Source organism: Schistocerca cancellata, chromosome 5, assembly GCF_023864275.1.
Source record: "Schistocerca cancellata isolate TAMUIC-IGC-003103 chromosome 5, iqSchCanc2.1, whole genome shotgun sequence".
Lineage (NCBI taxonomy): Eukaryota > Metazoa > Arthropoda > Insecta > Orthoptera > Acrididae > Schistocerca > Schistocerca cancellata.
Window position 1 is genome coordinate 364176229 of NC_064630.1, and position 14117 is coordinate 364190345.

Here is a 14117-nt window from a genome sequence, read left to right on the forward strand (position 1 = left end):
TTCTGTTTTCCTGTTGTAGCTGCCAAGTCTTGGCATAGCTGAACCCACGTTTCCGTCTCCTAGGCTACCTCATATTTGCTACCTCACGTTGATGGACTCGGTTATGGTCGAAAACCGAGAGCCATCAACCGGAATAGCGATGTGGTGATCATATGGGGCATTCCGTGCACTGAGAATCAAATCACAATCACATAAAGAATATCTGAAAAAATAGACAACGTTTTGCTTTATAATTAATCACAGGTGCTGACTACGGTTTTAGTGTTCGGTAACATGGAGTGATCTGACAAACTAGTGACTTTAATCTGTATTCCTCGCTGAAAATAGGCAGAAATGTGACCCCATCATCCCTTCATTATTGATTCCTATTATTCTTTTAACACATCTTCTGATGATGGTGTCGTACGCCATAAGTGCAACGACCACATTGTGGTTAAATGAAGTAGGAGAAATTTCTGCCCTGAAAACGGGTAACACAATTTTTGAACACAACGCAACAGAAACAACCAGCACAGAATGGCCTTGTGGAGACAAACATTATGTTTAGCCGTACTTCATATATTTCTAGATCTATTGCCTGATGCATCGAAAAATGACCCGGGTAGGCTCCAAGTAAAAGATTGAATTCAAATCATGAAATTTATTAAAAATTACTTTTGGGTGAACGAAATTTGAACTGTGTAACAAGCAATGTTCATAAATGCTGCTGTCCCTTACGAAATGAAGACTTGACAATAATGTAACAGACAAAATGATCCGTATCGGGCTTGCCTCTATGGCAACAAGGAAATGGATTTTATAAATCTGTGCGTGATCCAACATGCTGCAGCAGAGATAAGCATTGCTGAGGACAAAGAACGAAAGAGAAAGTATCTGTTACTGATAACCCAGAGACTCGCGGGGCTGATAAACTTATTATTTCGTTAACCGATTTCCACAGGAGAGGAAAAAAAAGTTCAAATATGTGTGAAATCTTATCGGACTTAACTGCTAAGGTCATCAGTCCCTAAGATTACACACTACTTCACCTAAATTATCCTACTGACAGACACACACACCAATGCCGCGGGAGGACTCGAACCTCCGCCGGGACCAACAGCACAGTGCATGACTGCAGCGCCTTAGACCACTCGGGTAAACAGGACAAGAATTGAGCGAGAGAAAAACGAATATGAGATACAGTTACTGAAGCAAGAGAACGAGAGATACTGGTCAACCTAAAACATGGTGGTGGAAAGCATTTGGTTTCGTGGCAAAAATTTCAGCAATTCTGAAAGATTCTGGTACAAGGCATTGTGAAAGCAAACAATCCCCGATGGCGTCTTAACTGGCAGTACGCCAGTAAGCAGTTCATTCCGTCTGATTGTCATTGTCTCGTGGTACAGCTGCACGGGGTGACCCCACCGGCCCACCGGGTGTGCAACATGTCCGGACTATAGCTCGTCCTGATTTCAACTCTCTACCGTTCCTCCTCTACATCCACACGATGGGGTGCACGTCTTACGTTCAGGCCAATCACGGGCCTAGCTTCAGGGCACAACACAACCGCGCAATCGGCTCGAGTCGAAAAGCGAGCCCCTATGGATCCCTTGCTCATCAGTTTTAAAGGAAAATTTTTCTACAAAGATCTACCCCGAATTTGCAGCAACCAACGGAAACACCCGCCCTCGGATTTGGCACGTACGGCTGTTCCACCTACACGCCCCAAGTCACGGAAGCCAAGAACACGGAGGGCTGAGGTCATCTGCCGCAATTTCTCGCCTTGTTCTTCGATTTCTCCGTCTCCCCCTCCCCTCTACTATTTCCCTGTATATTTCAAATCTTCAGATCTCCGTTTCGAAGCTCACAGAAAGCAGAAAATTCACCTTAGCCCACAGCCAAATTAACAGAAAGGATTTCGATGGTGCTGAGCCCCAATCATACAGCATTTTTTTAAGGATATTGCGCCCCGCCATTTGATGCTTATTTCTTGTATACAATCTATATTTCAGCTTTAACGGTCTTATCGAATACAATGATCTTTGACACAATAATATGCTGTATTCCTCAAAGAAGTTAATTTTTTATCGTTTCTATCATGTAGTACAAGTTTATATGCCAACTGGCTCTGCAGATGACGAAGAAATTGAAGAAATGTATGATGAAATAAAGGAAATTGTTCAGATAGTCAAGGGAGACGAAAATTTAATAGTCATGGGTGACTGGAATTCGGTAGTAGGAAAAGGGAGAGAAAGAAACGTAGTAGGTGAATATGGGTTGGGAGGAAGAAATGAAAGAGGAATCCGCCGAGAAGAATTTTGCACAGAGCACAACTTAATCATAGCTAACACTTGGTGCAAGGCGTAAGATAGATACTGGCTACAGGAAAATGAGAGAGGCCTTTGGAGAAAAGATAATCACTTGTATGAATATCAAGAGCTCAGATGGAAACCCAGTTCTAAGCAAAGAAGGGAAAGCAGAAAGGTAGAAGGAGTATATAAAGGGTCTATACAAGGGCAATGTACTTGAGAACAATATTATGGAAATGGATGAGGATGCAGATCAAGATGAAATGGGAGATATGATACTGCGTGAAGAGTTTGACAGAGAACTGAAAGACCTGAGTCGAGACAAGGCCCCGGGAGTAGACAACATTCCATTAGAACTACTGAAAGCCTTTTGCGAGCCACTCCTGACCGAACTCTACAATCTGGTGAGCAAAATCTATGAGACAGGCGAAAAACCCTCAGACTTCAAGAAGAATATAATAATTCCAATCCTAAAGAAATCAGGTGTTGGCAGATGTGAAAATTACCGAACTATCAGTTTAATAAGTCACAGCTGCAAAATACTAACGCGAATTCTTTACAGACGAATGGAAAAACTAGTAGAAGACGACCTCGGCGCAGATCAGTTTGGATTCCGTAAAATTATTGGGACACGTGAGGCAATACTGACCCTGCGACTTATCTTAGAAAATAGATTAAGGAAAGGCAAACCTACGTTTCTAGCATTTGTAGACTTAGAGAATGCTTTTGTCAATGTTGACTAGAATACTCTCTTTCAAATTCTGAAGGTGGCAGGGGTAAAATACAGGGAGCGAAAGGCTATTTACAATTTGTACAGAAACAAGATGGCAGCTATAAGAGTCGAGGGACATGAAATGGAAGCAGTGGTTGGGAAGGGAGTGAGACAGGGTTGTAGCCTTTCTCCGATGTTATTCGATCTCTATATTGAGCAAGCAGTGAAGGGAAAAAAATTCGGAGTAGGTATTAAAATTCATGGCGAAGAAGTAAAAGCTTTGAGGTTCGCCGATGACATTGTAATTCTGTCAGAGACAGCAAAGGACTTCGAAGAGCAGTTGAATGGAATGGACAGTGTCTTGAAAGGAGGATAAAAGATGAACATCAACAAAAGCAAAATGAGGATAATGGACTGTAGTCAATGTAGTCGAATTAAGTCAGGTGATGGTGAGGGAATTTCATTAGGAAATGAGACTCTTGAAGTAGTAAGGGAGTTTTGCTATTTGGGGAGCAAAATAACTGATGATGGTCGAAGTAGAGAGGATATAAAATGTAGACTGGCAATGGCAAGGAAAGGAAAGCGTTTCTGAAGAAGAGAAATTTGTTAACATCAAGTATAGATTTAAGTGTCGTGAAGTCGTTTCTGATAGTATTTGTATCGAGTGTAGCCATGTATGGAAGTGAAACATGGACGGTAAGTTGTTTGGACAAGAAAAGAATAGAAGCTTTCGAAATGTGGTGCTACAGAAGAATGCTGAAGATTAGATGGGTAGATCACATAACTAATGAGGAAGTACTGAATAGGACTGGGGAGAAGAGAAGTTTGTGGCACAACTTGACAAGAAGAAGGGATCGGTTGGTAGGACACGTTGTGAGACATCAAGGGATCACCAATTCAGTATTGGAGGGCAGCGTGGAGGGTAAAAATCGTAGAGGGAGGCCAAGAGATGGTTACACTAAACAGATTCAGAAGGATGTAGGTTGCAGTATATATTGGGAGATGAAGAAGCTTGCACAGGATAGAGTAGCATGGAGAGCTGCATCAAACAAGTCTCAGGACTGAAGACCACAACAATAACAACATGTTAAACAAATGTGTTGAACCGTGTTTTGTCATTCTGCGTAGTGCACAGCAAAAAATGTTAATGGTCTAAAATCATTGTACTCGATAATGGCCTGAATGCCGAAATCTAGACTGTACACTCGGACTAGGTCGCTCTAGCCGCCAGCACCGGTGTCTGCCCAGAGGAGCAGAAGCTGGCTGTAGGGAGGCAGGTCACCCAGTGTGGTGGCAGAGGAGCGGCTGCACGTCTTCAGGCTCCTACTGTAGGCCAGCCAGCAGGAGGCCCGCTCGATAAAAGGCACTACGGGGGGTGGGGGAGGGGGGGGGACACTGTAAGTGCCATAAGCCGATTACCCAGAAATTTCTCTCAGTGTAATAGGGGTCAAAGTAAGCGAATATATCTCACCTTATTCGTAGATACTCGACCGTTTCTGAGAAAATGTAGTTGCCTTTTAGCGAGTAAATGTGCCAAGCGACGTGGTGACACAAGGCTAGCGCTGCCCCGTGATAATTTTATGCCACGTGTGTACCACTCGTTTATTTATTTTACTTTTTTCATTTATCTACACATGTTATAGACCATTACTACACGAATGTTTTCCATTGTATATTGAAATAACGTTGTCGTTATTCATCTGCTAATTGTACGTCAGGTGAATGAATTAAAAAATAAATAAATGAATGAGAAAATTATTTTACATTGCTTATGGTGCCATTCCTGTAGTGTATTTTGATTCACAATGAACTGCAAGCGCCAGTTATTGGAAAAGTGATCCGCTATTTGTGGTTTGCCGCGAAATTATTGACAACGCGTTAAATATTCAGCAGTGTTAACGACGTTTCCTCCTCGAGTGAGATTCATACAAAGAAATGTCGCAGTGGGAAACCTGCCTTCGTGCAAAGCTCGTTTTATTCGGAATTTGTATGTTTCGAATGTTTCTATCATCGGTATTATCCAAGGAAATGGTCTAGACCTTCCTCAATAATTACATAAAAATAAAACATTAGAATTAATAAGACAATTCATATTAAAATGAAATATAACAATATGAGAATTTAAGAACATTGTAACTCCTGAAAGTACCATAAACACACATGTTATATAACAAATATACGTCATTTATTCTGAAATCCAGTTATAAACATTACAAATAAATATAACGTCCTTCTACTCTCTAGGTTCATAAGAAACATTCGTATAGTAACCTTCCATGGATATAGGTAGATATATGTTAAGAAAAGAAAAAAACTGGGTTTTCGAACACGGGGTGTAAAAATAAAAAACTCCAACACTAGCCACCACTTGGTCTCAATCTACACTACTGGCCACTGAAATTGCTACAACAGAATATGACAGACGCGAAATTTAATCAACAGGAAGAAGATGCTGTGATATGCAAATGATTAGGTTTTCAGAGCATTCACACAAGGTTGGCGCCAGTGGCGACACCTACAACGTGCTGACATGAGGAAAGTTTCCAACCGATATCTCATACACAAACAGCAGTTGACCGGCGTTGCCTGGTGAAACTTTGTTGTGATGCCTTGTGTAAGGAGGAGAAATACGTACCATCACGTTTCCGAGTTTGATAAAGGTCGTCGGATTGTAGCCTGTCGCAATTGTGGTTTATCGTATCGAGATAATGCTGCTCGCGTTGGTCGAGATCCAATGGCTGTTAGCAGAACATAGATTCGGTGGGTTCAGGAGGGTAATACGGAACGCCGTGATAGATCCCAACGGCCTCGTATCACTAGCAGTCGACATGACAGGCATATTATCCGCATGGCTGTAACGGATCGTGCAGCCACGTCTCGATCCATGAGTCAACATGTGGGGACATTTGCAGGACACCAGTCATCTGCACGAACAGTTCGACGACGTTTGCAGCAGCATGGACTATCGGCTCGGAGACCATGGTTGCGGTTACGCTTGACGCTGCATCGCAGACAGGAGCGCCCGCAATGGTGTACTCAACGATGAACCTGGGTGCACGAATGGCAAAATGTCATTTTTTCGGATGAATCCAGGCTCTGTTTACTACATCATGATGGTCAAATCCGTGTTTGGCAACATCGCGGAGAACGCATATTGGAATCGTGTATACGTCATCGCCATACTGGCGTATCACCCGGCGTGATGGTATGGGATGCCAATGGTTACACGTCTTGGTCACCTCTTGTTCGCATTGATGGCACTTTGAACAGAGGACCTTACATTTCAAATGTGTTACGACCCGTGGCTCTACGCTTCAATCGATCCCTGCGAAGCCCTACATTTCAGCAGGATAATGCACGACCGTATGTTGCAGGGCCCGTACGGGCCTTTCTGGATACAGGAAATGTTCTACTGCTGCCCTGGCCAGCACATTCTCCAGACCTTTCATCAACTGAAAACTTCTTGTCAATGGTGAACTAGCAACGGGCTCGTCACAATACGCCAGTCACTACTCTAGATGTACTGTGGTGTCGTGCTGTAGCTGCATGGGCAGCTGTACCTGTACACGCAATCCAAGCTCTGTTTGACTCAATGCTCATGCGTATCAAGGCCGTTATTACGGCCAAAGGTGGTTGTACTGGGTACTGATTTCTCAGGATCTATGCACCCAAACTGCTTGAAAATGTAATCACATGCCAGTTCTAGTATAATATATTTGTCCAATGAATACCCGTTTATCATCTGCATTTCTTCTTGGTATAGCAATTTTAATGGTCAGTAGTGTACCATTCGGCTAAAGGCACATAAAGTCCCTTGAAAACATTGACCGTCGCTTTTTAATGAATGGTCGAGTACCTACAGATAAACCAAGATGTGTTCGCTTATTTCGACACCACTTCCACTGATCAAAATTTCTAGGCAATCAGGTTGCGGCACAGAGGTGTTCTTCTCGTAAGTACGCCGCATCAGAGTCAGCGCAAGAAGCTTGCAGACTGCTAGCCGTCAGTGGGCTGTCGCAGTCTCCTCCTCCTAGCTCCGCTTTGACAAGTGAGATCGTTTGAGAACATCTGAGAACGAGAGTCTGGTTTGGGAAAGTATTTATGAGAGTGAGCTGGTCAGTATCCCTCCAACAGCAGCATCCCAACACCGAAAAAGGCAGCAAGTCGTCGCAGCAGACAACGACTAACTGTTGATGACTTTACTTGTTCTGCTGCTATTTTAGTCAATTCCTGAATAAACGTAACTCTAAAGTTGCCAAACTGCAATCTTCAGAGGCACTGGTTAGCTCCTTCCACTTTGTCGGCTTCTTGACTGAGTGTTATTGGAGTCTGAATAAGTCTTCTTACTTCATAGTGTGTGGACATCACAATCACAGATCTATATCTATTTGAGGTCGTTTTGCTGCACTGTAAGCAAATGGTTCAATGCCTCGGGACAGGTTGTTGCTCATCACTCTTCCATTATTGCATTACCTGGGAAGGCATCCTACCTTTTACCCGGCTATACTAAATACATTATTTTGAAGTGTGATAATACTTCTAAGCGTCAGTATCAGTGACTGTAATTATAGTGAATAGTGACAGCCTCCATCACGTGAAAATTCAGTTTTAATCAAGTTGCGTGCAACTAATGTAAAACATGTACACTATATGTTTGGATACACGAATGATTAGTATTTAAGCACAACACTTCAAAATGAGACTAATGCTATTCTACTTTGTAAGGAAAGATTACACAATAGGTATCCGATTCTTAGTTCGCACGAGCGAGGTGGCGCAGTGGCTAGCACAGTGGACTCGCGTGCGGCAGGACGACGGTTCAATTCCACGTCCGGCCAACATAATTTAGGTTTTCCGTGATTTCCCTAAATCGCTCCAGGCAAATGCCGGGATGGTTCCTTTGAAAGGGAACGGCCGATTTCCTTCACCGTTCTTCCCTAATCCGATGAGACCGACGACCTCGCTGTTTGGTCTCTTCCCCCAAACAACCCAACCCAACCCTTAGATCGCATTGTATTGTTGTCTGTTTGTGAAAAAATCGCGTTTTGCGAAATGCCTTTCTGCAAGTGTCAGAAAGTGACGACAGGTTCCTGGTCTGTCGAGACTGCCGTTTATCGTATGGTGATTGCGTTGCTGGTATTGATCTGGAATTCACAGCTGTCATGCTAATAAGGCATCGATGAGTTTAGTTGGGCCATACTCAACGTCAAGCAGGATTTTATTAGCCCCGCGCGACTCGTGCATGATAGGACAGATACAGTGTTCGCTCGACCGTGCAGGATCGTAGAGCCACGTCACGCACCTTGAACCAGGAACTGGGTTTGTCTGCAGCAAGAAGCATCCAGACGGACAGACTGACGACCCCCTTGTCATTATGGCGACAAATGTTGCGGCTTCCCTCAACACAATAGCAGACCATGGTGCGCTTTACAACACGAGATATAGCAGTGGTACCACGACATGTTTCCGGATGAGTCTCAGTAATGCGTATGGCATCGCGACAGATATATCTATATTTGCGGGCTCCATGGAGACTGAACACTCCCACATTCCACTCATCATTGTCATACTGGTGCAGCACCTAGAGCTATAGTATGGGGTGCCGTTGGGCAGACAACACGGGCTCAACGGTAAAGTTTTTTTTTTTTCTTTTTCATATGGAGTGCCGCAGCCACGAATGTACAAGAGAGGATTTCATTTTCAGCCTTGGCTATATTAAGGCACATTTACTTATTTCACACCATCACGTGATTTCGGCACATCGTAATTTGTATACTAGGCGTTTCGTTTGTGACGTGGCTGGTGAGTGTACCCTGTGTTGAGTCTAACATTCTGGAGAACAACAGAAGGTCGTCTCGACTTACCTCGAACAGAGGGTGTTCGACTGTCACTTTGGCGAACACGTTCTCATAATCTCTCAGCCACTGAAAACATCCCGTCATGGGTTAGCGAGGGGTGGCAGCCCATTACTTGCCATCAGGCATGACAATGAGTCCAACCAGCATAGAATGACATACCTGTATGTTTAATCCATCCGCATTAAAACCGCTGTTACTGTCAGGGCTGGCATTTCTGTGTACTAAATTTGGCATAGTGCATAACTCCATATCACCTAGAAATAAATCATGTCTTGTTTCTTCTGTACTGGGTATAGACAATAAGTAAAATTTCGTCAACTGCTGTCGTTCTTATTCTTACATTTTTAATGGCCAACATTATAGATTGTATATAGATTACTGGGCACTACCGAAATTTTCTGAAATAATTATACGTAGCTTTGTAAGGCGTTTGAGAGCAGGCTAAGCACATTACATATCATTTTCTCATGTTTTCATGCATTTAAAAAATTTCCTCTTCTTATGCGTATGCAAACAATCATTAATATTTCGCGTGGGAGTTAGAGGCGTTAGGGGAAGGGTTTTCGGAATAAGCTGCTGACCTGGACTTCGGGAGCTTTTTCTCCTCGCCGGCGGTCTAGATTCGATCCCAGCGATTAATAGATCTGCTATAGGTGGCTAAAGGTAACCTGAAGAGGGGCAGCAGCCTTTTCAGTAGTTGCAGGGGCAACAGTCTGGATGATTGACTGATCTGGCCTTGTAACACTTACCAAAACGGCCTTGCTGTGCTGGTACTGCGAACGGCTGAAAGAAAGGGGAAGCTACAGCCTTAATTTTTCCCGATGGCATGCAGCTTTACTGTATGGTTAAATGATGATGGCGTCGTCTTGGGTAAAATATTCCGGAGATAAAATAGTCCCCCATTCCGATCTCCGGGCGGGGACTACTCAAGAGGACGTCGTTATCAGGAGAAAAAAAAAAAACTGGCGTTCTACTGATCGGAGCGTGGAATGTCAGATCCCTTAATCGGGCAGGTAGGTTAGAAAATTTAAAAAGGGAAATGGATAGGTTGAAGTTAGATATAGTGGGAATAAGTGAAGTTCGGTGGCAGGAGGAACAAGACTTTTGGTCAGGTGCATACAGGGTTATAAATACAAAATCAAATAAGGGTAATGCAGGAGTAGGTTTAATAATGAATAAAAAAATAGGAATGCGGGTAAGCTACTACCAACAGCATAGTGAACGCATTATTGTGGCCAAGATAGACACGAAGCCCATGCCTACTACAGCAGTACAGGTTTATATGCCATCTAGCTCTGCAGATGATGAAGAAATTCATGAAATGTATGATGAAATAAAAGAAATTATTCAGATAGTGAAGGGAGACGTAAATTTAATAGTCATGGGTGACTGGAATTCGAACGTAGGAAAAGGGAGTGAAGGAAACATAGTGGGTGAATATGGATTGGGGGAGAGAAATGAAAGAGGAAGCCGTCTGGTGGAATTTTGCACAGAGCGTAACTTTATCATAGCTAACACTTGGTTCAAGAATCATAAAAGAAGGTTGTATACATGGAAGATTCCTGGAGATACTAGAAGGTATCAGGTAGAATATATAATGGTAAGACAGAGATTTAGGAACCAGGTTTTAAATTGTAAGACATTTCAAGGGGCAGATGTGGACTCTGACCACAATCCATTGGTTATGAACTGTAGATTAAAACTGAAGAAAATGCAAAAAGGTGGCAATTTAAGGAGATGGGACCTGAATAAACTGACTAAACCAGAGGTTGTACAGAGTTTCAGGGAGAGCATAAGGCAACAATTGACAGGAATGGGGGAAATAAATACAGTACATCTACATCTACATCCATACTCCGCAAGCCACCTGACGGTGTGTGGTGGAGGGTACCTTGAGTACCTCTATCGGTTCTCCCTTCAATTCCAGTCTCGTATTGTTCGTGGAAAGAAGGATTGTCGGTATGCCTCTGTGTGGGCTCTAATCTCTCTGATTGTATCCTCATGGTCTCTTCGCGAGATATACGTGGGAGGGAGCAATATACTGCTTGACTCTTCGGTGAAGGTATGTTCTCGAAACTTTGACAAAAGCCCGTACCGAGCTACCGAGCATCTCTCCTGCAGAGTCTTCCACTGGAGTTTATCTGTCATCTCCGTAACGCTTTCGCCATTACTAAATGATCCTGTAACGAAGCGCGCTGCTCTCCGTTGGATCTTCTCTATATCTTCTATCAACCTTATCTGACACGGATCCCACACTGCTGAGCAGTATTCAAGCAGTGGGCGAACAAGCGTACTGTAACCTACTTCCTTTGTTTTCGGGTTGCATTTCCTTAGGATTCTTCCAATGAATCTCAGTCTGGCATCTGCTTTACCGACGATCAACGTTATATGATCATTCCATTTTAAATCACTCCCAATGCGTACTCCCAGATAATTTATGGTATTAACTGCTTCCAGTTGCTGACCTGCTATTTTGTAGCTAAATGATAAAGGATCTATCTTTCTGTGTATTCGCAGCACATTACATTTGTCTACATAGAGATTTTAATTGCCATTCCCTGCACCATGCCTCAATTCGCTGCAGATCCTCCTGCATTTCAGTACAATTTTCCATTGTTACAATCTCTCGATACGCCACAGCATCATCTGCAAAAAGCCTCAGTGAACTTCCGATGTCATCCACCAGGTCATTTATGTATATTGTGAATAGCAACGGTCCTATAACACTCCCCTGCGGCACACCTGAAATCACTCTTACTTCGGAAGACTTCTCTCCATTGAGAATGACATACTGCGTCCTGTTATCTAGGAACTCCTCAATCCAATCACACGATCAGTAGAAGAGGAATGGGTAGCTCTGAGGGGTGAAGTAGTGAAGGCAGCAGAGGATCAAGTAGATACAAAGACGAGGGCTAGTAGAAATCCTTGGGTAACAGAAGAAATACTGAATTTAATTGATGAAAGGAGAAAATATAAAAACGCAGTAAATGAAGCAGGCAAAAAGGAATACAAACGTCTCAAAAATGAGATCGACAGGAAGTGCAAAATGGCTAAGCAGGGATGGCTAGAGGACAAATGTAAGGATGTAGAGGCTTATGTCATTAAGGGTAAGATAGATATTGCCGACAGGAAAACTAAAGAGACCTTTGGAGAAAAGAGAATCACTTCTATGAATATCAAGAGCGTTGATGTAAACCCAGTTGTAAGCAAGGAAGGGATAGCAGAAGGGTGAAAGGAGTATGTAGAGGGTCTATACAAGGGCGATGTACTTGAGAACAATATTATGGAAATGGAAGAGGATGCAGATGAAGATGAAATGGGAGATATGATACTGCGTGAAGAGTTTGACAGAGAACTGAAACACCTGAGTCGAAACAAGGCCCCGGGAGAAGACACCATTCCATTAGAACTACTGACAGCCTCGGAAGAGCCAGTCCTGACCGAACTCTACCATCTGGTGAGCAAAATGTATGAGACAGGCCAAATACCCTCAGATTTCAAGAAGAATATAATAATTCCAATCGCAAAGAAAGCAGGTGTTGACAGATATGAAATTTACCGAACTATCAGTTTAATAAGTCACCACTGCGAAAATACTAACGCGAATTCTTTACAGACGAATGGAAAAACTAGTAGAAGACGACCTCGGCGAAGATCAGTTTGGATTCCGTAGAAATATTGGAACACGTGAGGCAATACTGACCCTACGACTTATCTCAGAAAATAGATTAAGGAAAGGCAAACCTACATTTCTAGCATGTGTAGACTTAGAGAAAGCTTTTCACAAAGTTGACTGTAATACTCTCTTTCAAATTCTGAAGGTGGCAGGGGTAAAATACAGGGAGCGAAAGGCTATTTACAATTTGTACAGAAACCAGATGGCAGTTATAAGAGTCGATGGGCATGAAAGGGAAGCAGCGGTTGGGAAGGGAGTGAGACAGGGTTGTAGCCTCTCCGCGATGTTATTCAATCTGTATATTGAGCAAGTAGTAAAGGAAACAAAAGAAAAATTCGGAGTAGGTATTAAAGTCCATGGAGAAGAAATAAATACCTTGAGGCTCGCCGATGACATTGTAATTCTGTGAGAGACAGCGAAGGACTTGGAAGAGCAGTTGAACGGAATGGACAGTGTCTTGAAAGGAGGATATAAGATGAACATCAACAAAAGCAAAACGAGGATAATGGAATGTAGTGGAATTACGTCGCGTGATGCTGAGGGAATTAGATTAGGAAATGAGACTCTTGAAGTAGTAAAGGAGTTTTGCTATTTGGGGAGCAAAATAACTGATGATGGTTGAAGTAGAGAGGATATAAAATGTAGACTGGCAATGGCAAGGAAAGCGTTGCTGATGAAGTTAAATTTGTTAACATTGAGTATATATTTAAGTGTCAGGAAGTCGTTTCTGAAAGTATTTGTATGGAGTGTAGCCATGTATGGAAGTGAAACATGGACGATAAATAGTTTGTACAAGAAGAGAATAGACGCTTTCGATATGTGGTGCTACAGAAGAATGCTGAAAATTAGATGGGTAGATCACTTAACTAATGAGGAGGTATTGAATAGAATTGGGGAGAAGAGGAGTAGTAGGACATGTTCTGAGGCATCGAGTTATCACCAATTTAGCATTGGAGGGCAGCGTGGAGGGTAAAAATCGTAGAGGGAGACCAAGAGATGAATACACTAAGCAGATTCAGAAGGATGTAGGTTGCAGTAAGTACTGGGAGATGAAGAAGCTTGCACCGCATAGAGTAGCATGGAGAGCTGCATCAAACCAGTCTCAGGACTGAAGACAACAACAACAAAGGTGGGAGGTATTTGTTATCCATGCCAGGTAGCGATTAGAGGCTCACGGTTATTTGCACACTACCGAAGGCACAGCCTTTGTGAGACCCTAGGCATCGTCGAAAGTACCGCCGTCGTCTCGTCACGCGGGCGACACCTATTGCAGCGCATTGCGCATAATGAGCCTACTCTGCTGCGTACAGCCAGAACTGTGTTTACCTGAATACCGACTATATCTTCTCCCACTTCCATGTATCCGCTTCCTACTAGGGAGGGGAACACGAAAAATGCCGTAACCCAAATTACCAGAAACTTCTTTCAATGGATGACGAGGCAAAACATTCAACTACGTGTTAGCGCTTATCCGTAGATACTCAACTGTTTCTGAGAAAACGACGGTCAGAGTATTCGAAGTACTTTATAAGCCTTTTAGCAAGCTGCTGGTTGACCCGAAGGCCTGGTGCGGTGGCTTGCGT

General features: G+C 43.1%; 1 protein-coding gene across 1 annotated transcript in view; it reads right to left on the minus strand.

Annotated features, from left to right (window-relative positions):
- LOC126188537 (facilitated trehalose transporter Tret1-like) overlaps nucleotides 1-14117 on the minus strand; it is a 91756-nt gene that overhangs the window by 55201 nt on the left and 22438 nt on the right. The window lies entirely within an intron of this gene.